At 61.8% G+C, this 6,806-nt stretch overlaps 1 long non-coding RNA gene across 1 annotated transcript in view; it reads left to right on the top strand.

Annotated features, from left to right (window-relative positions):
• LOC114007447 (uncharacterized) overlaps positions 1 to 6,737 on the top strand; it is a 10,686-nt gene extending 3,949 nt beyond the window's left edge. The window contains exons 2-3 of the long non-coding RNA XR_003549073.1: positions 3,588 to 3,738; positions 6,432 to 6,737. This is a non-coding gene — a long non-coding RNA (uncharacterized LOC114007447). The remainder of the gene's footprint in view (positions 1 to 3,587; positions 3,739 to 6,431) is intronic.
• The last annotated feature ends 69 nt before the right edge of the window (positions 6,738 to 6,806 follow it).

Here is a 6,806-nt window from a genome sequence, read left to right as displayed (position 1 = left end):
GCGCGCAGCCCCTCTCCCCCACTGCAACGCGGGCCGGGGTCTGCGGAGGGGCGGAGACGGCGGGCGTGGGAGGCTGTGCCGTGGCCGCTTGCCCCTCTCCCCGCGTGTGTCCTGGGTGTGCCCGAGCGAGTGTGTGACGGTGCGCGGGGCAGGCTGGGCGTAATGCGTCGCGGAGTGGCCGTGGGTGGCTCTGGGCGCTCCCGCCCCGCGGCTCTCCCTGGCGCGCGCAGGCAGTTTCCGCGAACTTGGCCCAGTGCCCGCCGGTTCCTGCGTGGGTTCTGTGAGGCCCGGCGGCATCCCCCACCCACACTCACACCTAGAACCGCGAGGGCCTCTTGGAGGAGTCCCTCTCCAGCCAACCGAAGTGCCTCCCGCCAGCCTGGGCCCCTGAGAGTGCTGACATGGGCCGGAGGGCACGCGTGCGCCATCCGTCGGGATTGCCGCCCCTGAGGTGTCGGCAGGGAGGGGCTGGTGCGGGCTCTTGGTCCCTCACACCGGAAGGCGCTGTGTCCTGGAGATTCCCACCTTGGTGCCACCACCACTCTGCTGTCACCAGGAACTTCTGTTCCCATGTGTGCCCTCATATCCCACCCCGGTTCTCTGTGTCCTGGAGATTCCCACCTTCCTGCCACCACCGCTCTGCTGTCACCAGGAACTTCTGTTCCCATGTGTGCCCTCATATCCCACCCCGGTTCTCGAGGGACTGTCTTCCCTCTAGACAAAGAGGTGTTTGGGAACCAGGACCCACCAGCTGCAGGCGGCCAGGCCCTGCCCAACTGGGAATGGGGAAGGCACGTGGTAGCCTGGGCGGACAAAGGTGGCCACCCCTTAGCAGCACCTCCTCACTGACTGCTTCGGTGCTGCTACCTAACTCGGAAAACCGCTGTACAGTGTGGTTCGTGTCCTGGACCCGGTGGCTAAACTCACGCTGGGTGCGTGTGCGCCCAAGATGCCAAGAGGAGAACTGAGGAGAAGGGATTGCGGCGAGGCCACCTGGGGGTGATTTCTCCATTTCTGTCTGTCTGTCTCTGTCTTTCTGGCAAGCACAAGGGCCCTATAGCAAAAACCTCTCCAAAAAAAAAATTCAATAAAGATAAAAGCCCTTAAAGAGCGATTAAGCAAGTCAAGGCCCCTAGCCACGGAAGAGGGCCAGGAGCCCCACCGAGCTCAGGCACGCGGCAGCCGTGGCAGGGATCCTTTAGAGCCCCTGACCTCTCTCACCGTGGCACTGAATGTCGAGGTGTGGGCGGGGTGCTGGAGGGTTACTGGCTGGGGCCGACAGCATGCCAGGCCCAGGAGGGACCTGGAGACTGGCAGGGGGACGGCTATGGACTGCCCTTGCCCCGGCACCATCCCTGCGGGGAGGCAGGCCACACACGTGCGCAGACAGTGAAAGAAAGCCTGCCTGCTGCTGAGTGCGAGAGGGCCGTGGTACCAGCTGTGGACACCCCGATGGGAGCATGGGCGTCCCGCCCAAGGGCTGCATCTGGAGCCCGCGAGGGTGGGCCGTTGGGAGGAAGGGGCCCAGAGACTAGGGGCCCGTGGCGAGCCTGCCAGAGTGGGGTGCTGGGGGCAGGGGTCCCCTGGCCGTGGCAGAGGAGGGAGTTGCGCATTATACCAAATGGGCACCGTCACACTCTGTCCCAGGGACTTGCAGAGGAGAAACAGCCTTGGGCTTTTCAGACATGACTGTCTAAAGAAAGCTAAGCCGCGAAAAGCCTGTACCCATCAGGCACTCGGTGGCCCAGATCCCTTTTCGCCTCAAGGTCTGGGAGGGTCACCCCGCTCCAGCCAGCTGGGCTGACATGGCAGTGACTCAGGCCTCGGCCCCCTGCATGCGTGGAACATGGGTGCACACCGCGCCTGGCAACTCAGCCTGGAGGTGGCGTAGCTGAGGCAGGCCTGCGAGGCGCCTCTGTGGCAGGGACGGGCAGGCATAGGCTCACCGTCCAGACAGGAAGCCGGGCGGGCAGGGCCACCAGAGCACACTGCGGTGAGGCAGGCTGCCTCCCTGCGAGGGGGCACGGCCAGTGGGGGCTGCTGGGCTCATCTACCTAAGTCGGGGCTTTCAGGTGTGCTTTTCAACCTTCCAGGTCTCTGTTTTTTTTTTTGGAGAGATTTTCACTGTAGGGCGCATGTGCTCGCCAGACAGACAGAGAGAGACATAGAGACAGAAAGCGAGAAATCACCCCCCAGGGGGGATGGTCACGCCGCAATCCCTTCTCCTCCATTCTCCTCTCGGGATCCTGGGCACGCACGCACACGCGCCCGGCGTGAGTTTTAAGCCACCGGGTCCGGGACACGAACCGCGGTCAACTATGTGGGAGTCCAGCGACATAGCCATTACGCTAACTGCTGGTTCCCAGGTCTCTGTTTTTAAAGGCAGAGCATTTCCCAGACAGAGCTGGGGAAGGGGAACCAGCCACCGATCAGCCAGCCGACAGGGAGCAGGCAACCCCCAGGAGGGTGGGCTCCTTGGACGTGGGCCGAGACCTTGGGCATGGCTGCCCTCTCCTGGGGCAGTGGTTGGCCTGTGGCCCCTCCACCCTGGCGGGCGGGGGCACTGTGGCATGTGACCCCCTCCCCCTGCTGTCCACCAGGCTGGCTGCACCCTCACGCCCCCTCCCTACAAGTCACCACCTCCTTCCTGTTTGGGTGCAGCTGCGGCCACGGCAGCGGTGCCCGTGCAGGCCTCCCAGGTGCCGTCTCCAGCTCTCCCCAGCTCTCCCTGCAGCCCACAGACCCTCCAGCCCTGGCCCTGTGGAACCCACCATGGGATCTCAGGCCCCGGCCCAGCCTCTTGCCAGTCCCTGCTGCGGCCTTCCAGTCTCAGGGCCCCTGGACCCCAAACGTCTCCCACCTGGGTCTGTCAACTCTGCTTCCTGGCCTAGCCTGTTCTCAGGCCTCTCAAGAGCTTCCCTCGGAGGCCACGTCATGGGGGGCTGTCCCCAGGACAGAGACGCTCCTACTAAGGCAGGGGTAGGCCGGGGGGGGCGTAGCCGCAGCCCGGCGGTCCCAGGCAGGCACCCCTCAGGGCCAGGAGGGGAGTGCGAGGCCTGGCTGCCTCCTCATGGCCCTAAGCACTTGGGTCCTCTTGTTCCTCTGGGGGTATCTTGAGGGGTGCACTGGACAGTGGTACGGCCTGGAGCTAGCCCCTCCTTGGTGCCATTTCACTGCCGTAGGGCTGAGCTGGCCAGCAGCCAGCCCTACCGTGTGCTGGACAAGGCCAGGGACATGGCCACCTCCCGGCTCAGCCTGGCCTGGCAGCCAGGGCGGCCCCTGTCCTTGTCCCAGCCGTGGCCTGTGCCAGGGCAGACGGGGTCAGTGCAGCTGCCTCCTTGTGTGCCTGAGTCCTGGGCAGGCGGCAGGGCCCCACACCAGCCCCACCGTCAGCTGGCCACGGGACACAGTGGGACGCAGCCCCAGGACTAGCCACAAGGTCCCCTCGTCTGAGCCCCATCCAGGCACCCTCCATCCACCATCCCTGACAGTCAGCCTGCTCCTCGGAACGTCTTCCCAACCCTGACATCGCCTGCCGCCCACCCCGCTGCACTGCAGCTGGCCTGGCCTCTCCCTCTCTCCCGCAGCAGGAGCCAGGCCCGACCGCGGGCTGCCGGATGGACACAGCCCACTCATCCTCAAAAGCCTGGGGTCGGGGCACAAGACTCCGCGGGCAGAAGTGAAGGGCACTCCTTCAGCTGCGAACGTGTGACAGGCAGCGGGCGGCTTTCAGCAGAAGTGAGTCCCACGATACCTGGGGTGTGCTTACCCCGAGAGACTTTGTTCACATCTGGAGTTGGAGTCCAGCCAGCGCCCTGCTCGGGGCGGCAGGGCTGACTGGCGGGGCTGGGAGTCGGGTGGGGCAGGTGCCGGGCCCAGTGTCAGATGCCACAGAGACTGGCCTCAGGCCCGCAGGTGCCCAGTGCCGTGTGTGCCTGCTGCAGCCGCTGCGAGGGGGCCGTGGACGGTTCACCCACAGCGAGCTATTTCTCAATCTGGAGGTCGAGGGGCCGGCAGAGCTGGGGTCTGCTCCTCTCAGGAGGCACCTTCGTGCTTTGTCTTCAGGCTGGGAAGAGACAGAGAGAGCCAGAGAGCAGTAGGGCACGCTGACCTACCCCTCTTCCTGTAAGGCCCCTGTGGCCCAGTCTCCTCGCAAAGGCCACACCTCACACCATCACCTCAGCCGTGAGGGTTTCGACACAGAATTGGGGAGATGCAGGTGGCACTCCTGGGAGAGGGGCTGCTGGGAGCGGGTGTCCGTCCGAACGACCAGCGTGCATGTGGCACCTTTCAGGCTCCTGAAGCCCAAGGGTAGAAAAGATCGTGAACCAGGAGAGAGCGAAACCACTTCACGCAGACAGCGGGCACGTCCCGCGGCGGTGCTGGGAGAGCCAGGTCCCTGCCTCACACCACACAGCGGTCTGGTCAGATCACAAAGGGGAGGACCTGTGGGGCCCCCACGAGCAGCCACAGGGATGGCGTTGCAGCTTTGATGGAAGCATGTGTCTTAAGATGCACAAACATAAGAGAAAAAATGGACAAATTAGGCTTCACCAAGTTAATATCTTCCCTTCAGAGGGAACCAGCAGTTAGCGTAATGGCTATGTCGCTGGACTCCCACGTAGTCGACCGCGGTTTGCGTCCTGGACCTGGTGACTTAGAACTCACGCCGGGCGCATGTGCACGCGTGCCCAAGATCCCGAGAGGAGAATGGAGGAGAAGGGATTGCAGCGTGACCATCCCACCGGGGGGTGATTTCTCGCTTTCTGTCTCTCTGTCTCTCTCTGTCTGTCTGGCGAGCACACGCGCCCTATAGCGAAAATTTCTCAAAAAACAAAAAGCAAAAAAAAACAATATCCTTCAGAAAGTCAAAGGGCAGGGCCAACAGGTGGCATGGAGGTCCAGGTGCCGGGCTCCCTCATGTCCAGCTGTGGATTCAGTCCTGGGCCCAGCGACTTGAAATCCTGCTGAGTGTGTGCCCACAACCCAGGAGAAGTCAGGAGGGTGGCTGTAAGGTGGCACAGATGGCGCACTCCTGGGGGCCTCACTTCCCTTCTCCCCCCCCCCTTCCAACTAGTACACATGCCCTGAGGCAAAAACAACACGATTCCAGGGCACCCCATGCACGGCAGAGCTCACGGGGTAGGTCAGGGCAGACTGGGTACCCGGGACGTACAGAGAACTGCCGAAGCCAATATTAAAGGGGAACGGGGCCTGCCAGCGGCATGGCGTTAGACCCCACATGGCTGACTGCACGGTTCGAGTCCTGGGATTGGCAGTGCAAGAAGCACACCAGGCTCGTGTGTGCCCAAAATCCCCAAAGGAGGGAGAGGTGGAGGAGGGGTTGTAACGGGCTACCCCATGGGGTCGTGCTTTCTCACTTCCCTTCTCTTCCTGTCACTCCGTCTCTCTGGTAAGCTCACACACTCTAGCAAAATTTTTAAAAAATGCAAACAACCTACTCTGAAGATGGTCAAGACATTGGGATAGATTTGTCACCAAAGATCAGGGGCCAGCCAGGTGGTATGGTGATTAAGACACTGGGTCCCACGGCCAGCAAGTGGCATGGTGGTTAAAGGCGCTGGACTCCCACGTGGCTTACTGATTCAAGTCCTGGACCTGGAGGCTCACTCTCTCATCAAAATTGAAAAATTACGATAAACAAATAATTATTTTTAAAAATGTACTTGAAAAATAAGAAAGACACTGGACTCCCACGCGGCCGACTATGCAGTTTGAGTTCAGACCCGGCACACTGAAAAACACGCTGGGTGCATGTGTGTGCCCAAAAATTCCAAAGAGGAGAGTGGGGAAGGGGTTGGGGTGTGGTCGCCTCTCCTGGGAGCGATTTCTCACTTTCCCTCCTGTCCCGTCTCTTCTTCTCTCTGTCTCTCAGGTGAACACATGTGCCCTATAGCAAAACTGGGAAAAAGAAAAGTATGTTTCCCAAGAGAACTATGCAGGTGGCAAGCCCTAGAAAGACAACCGCCACGTGTTGTAGGCGGGGCGCCACGGCTGGAAAGCGACAGCTCTGAGTGCCGAGGTGTGAGGGCTGGAACCCGCGTGCTGTGGTGGGAGCACACAGCCGGCCGATGTGTGCAAACAGCACGGAAGTGCCTTAAATACAAAACCTGGGCCCGCCAATGACGCAGCCCTTCTGCCACTGTGCGTTCGCCTTGGAGAGGTGCAAACAAAGTCAGGACGGCAGGAGCGCACGTTCACGGTAGCGTCTGTACTCGCAGCCCAGCCCAGAGCCACACGTAGCTCACCCACGGCGAACGCCTGAGCTGGGGTGCGTGCACGCCCCACCCGAGTGCGTGAGCAGCAGGGCACAGCAGAGTTACTGCTGCAAACACGGCGGCGTGTGGTCGGTCTGGGCAGGGAGAAAGTGCCGGTACCAGCAGCCGCTGTCCCACTCTGCTCACACACAGCTCCAGGAAACACTCGGCGGAGCGGGGCAGAGGCCGTGAGCAGGGCAGGGCGCGACGGCTGTGACTGCAGAGTGACAGGTGTTTTGCTACCTTGATGAAACAGTGGCTTCTTGGGCACGAGTCGGAGGATCTTCGAAAAGTCCACAGAGAAGCACATCCTGGTAAAGCTGGGCGTGGGTTTCAAACGTTTGGCACCAAAAGAAACTGGTGCCTTCGATCTCTCTCCCACGACTGTCCGGAGCCCCCCACCTGTGCCAGGCTTGACCGCGCACGGCACCGGACGCCGTCTCAGTAAAGCTGTTTAAACGCGAACACTGAAAGCTCACACCCTCTGCCTGCATGTCTCACCGTGTGTGGGGCTCCCCAGTGCTGAAG

Source organism: Tupaia chinensis, unplaced genomic scaffold (assembly GCF_000334495.1).
Source record: "Tupaia chinensis unplaced genomic scaffold, TupChi_1.0 Scaffold000178_1, whole genome shotgun sequence".
Taxonomy (NCBI): Eukaryota; Metazoa; Chordata; class Mammalia; order Scandentia; family Tupaiidae; genus Tupaia; species Tupaia belangeri.
The sequence above is the reverse complement of the archived record's forward strand: the minus strand, read 5'-3'. Positions and strand labels throughout refer to the sequence as shown.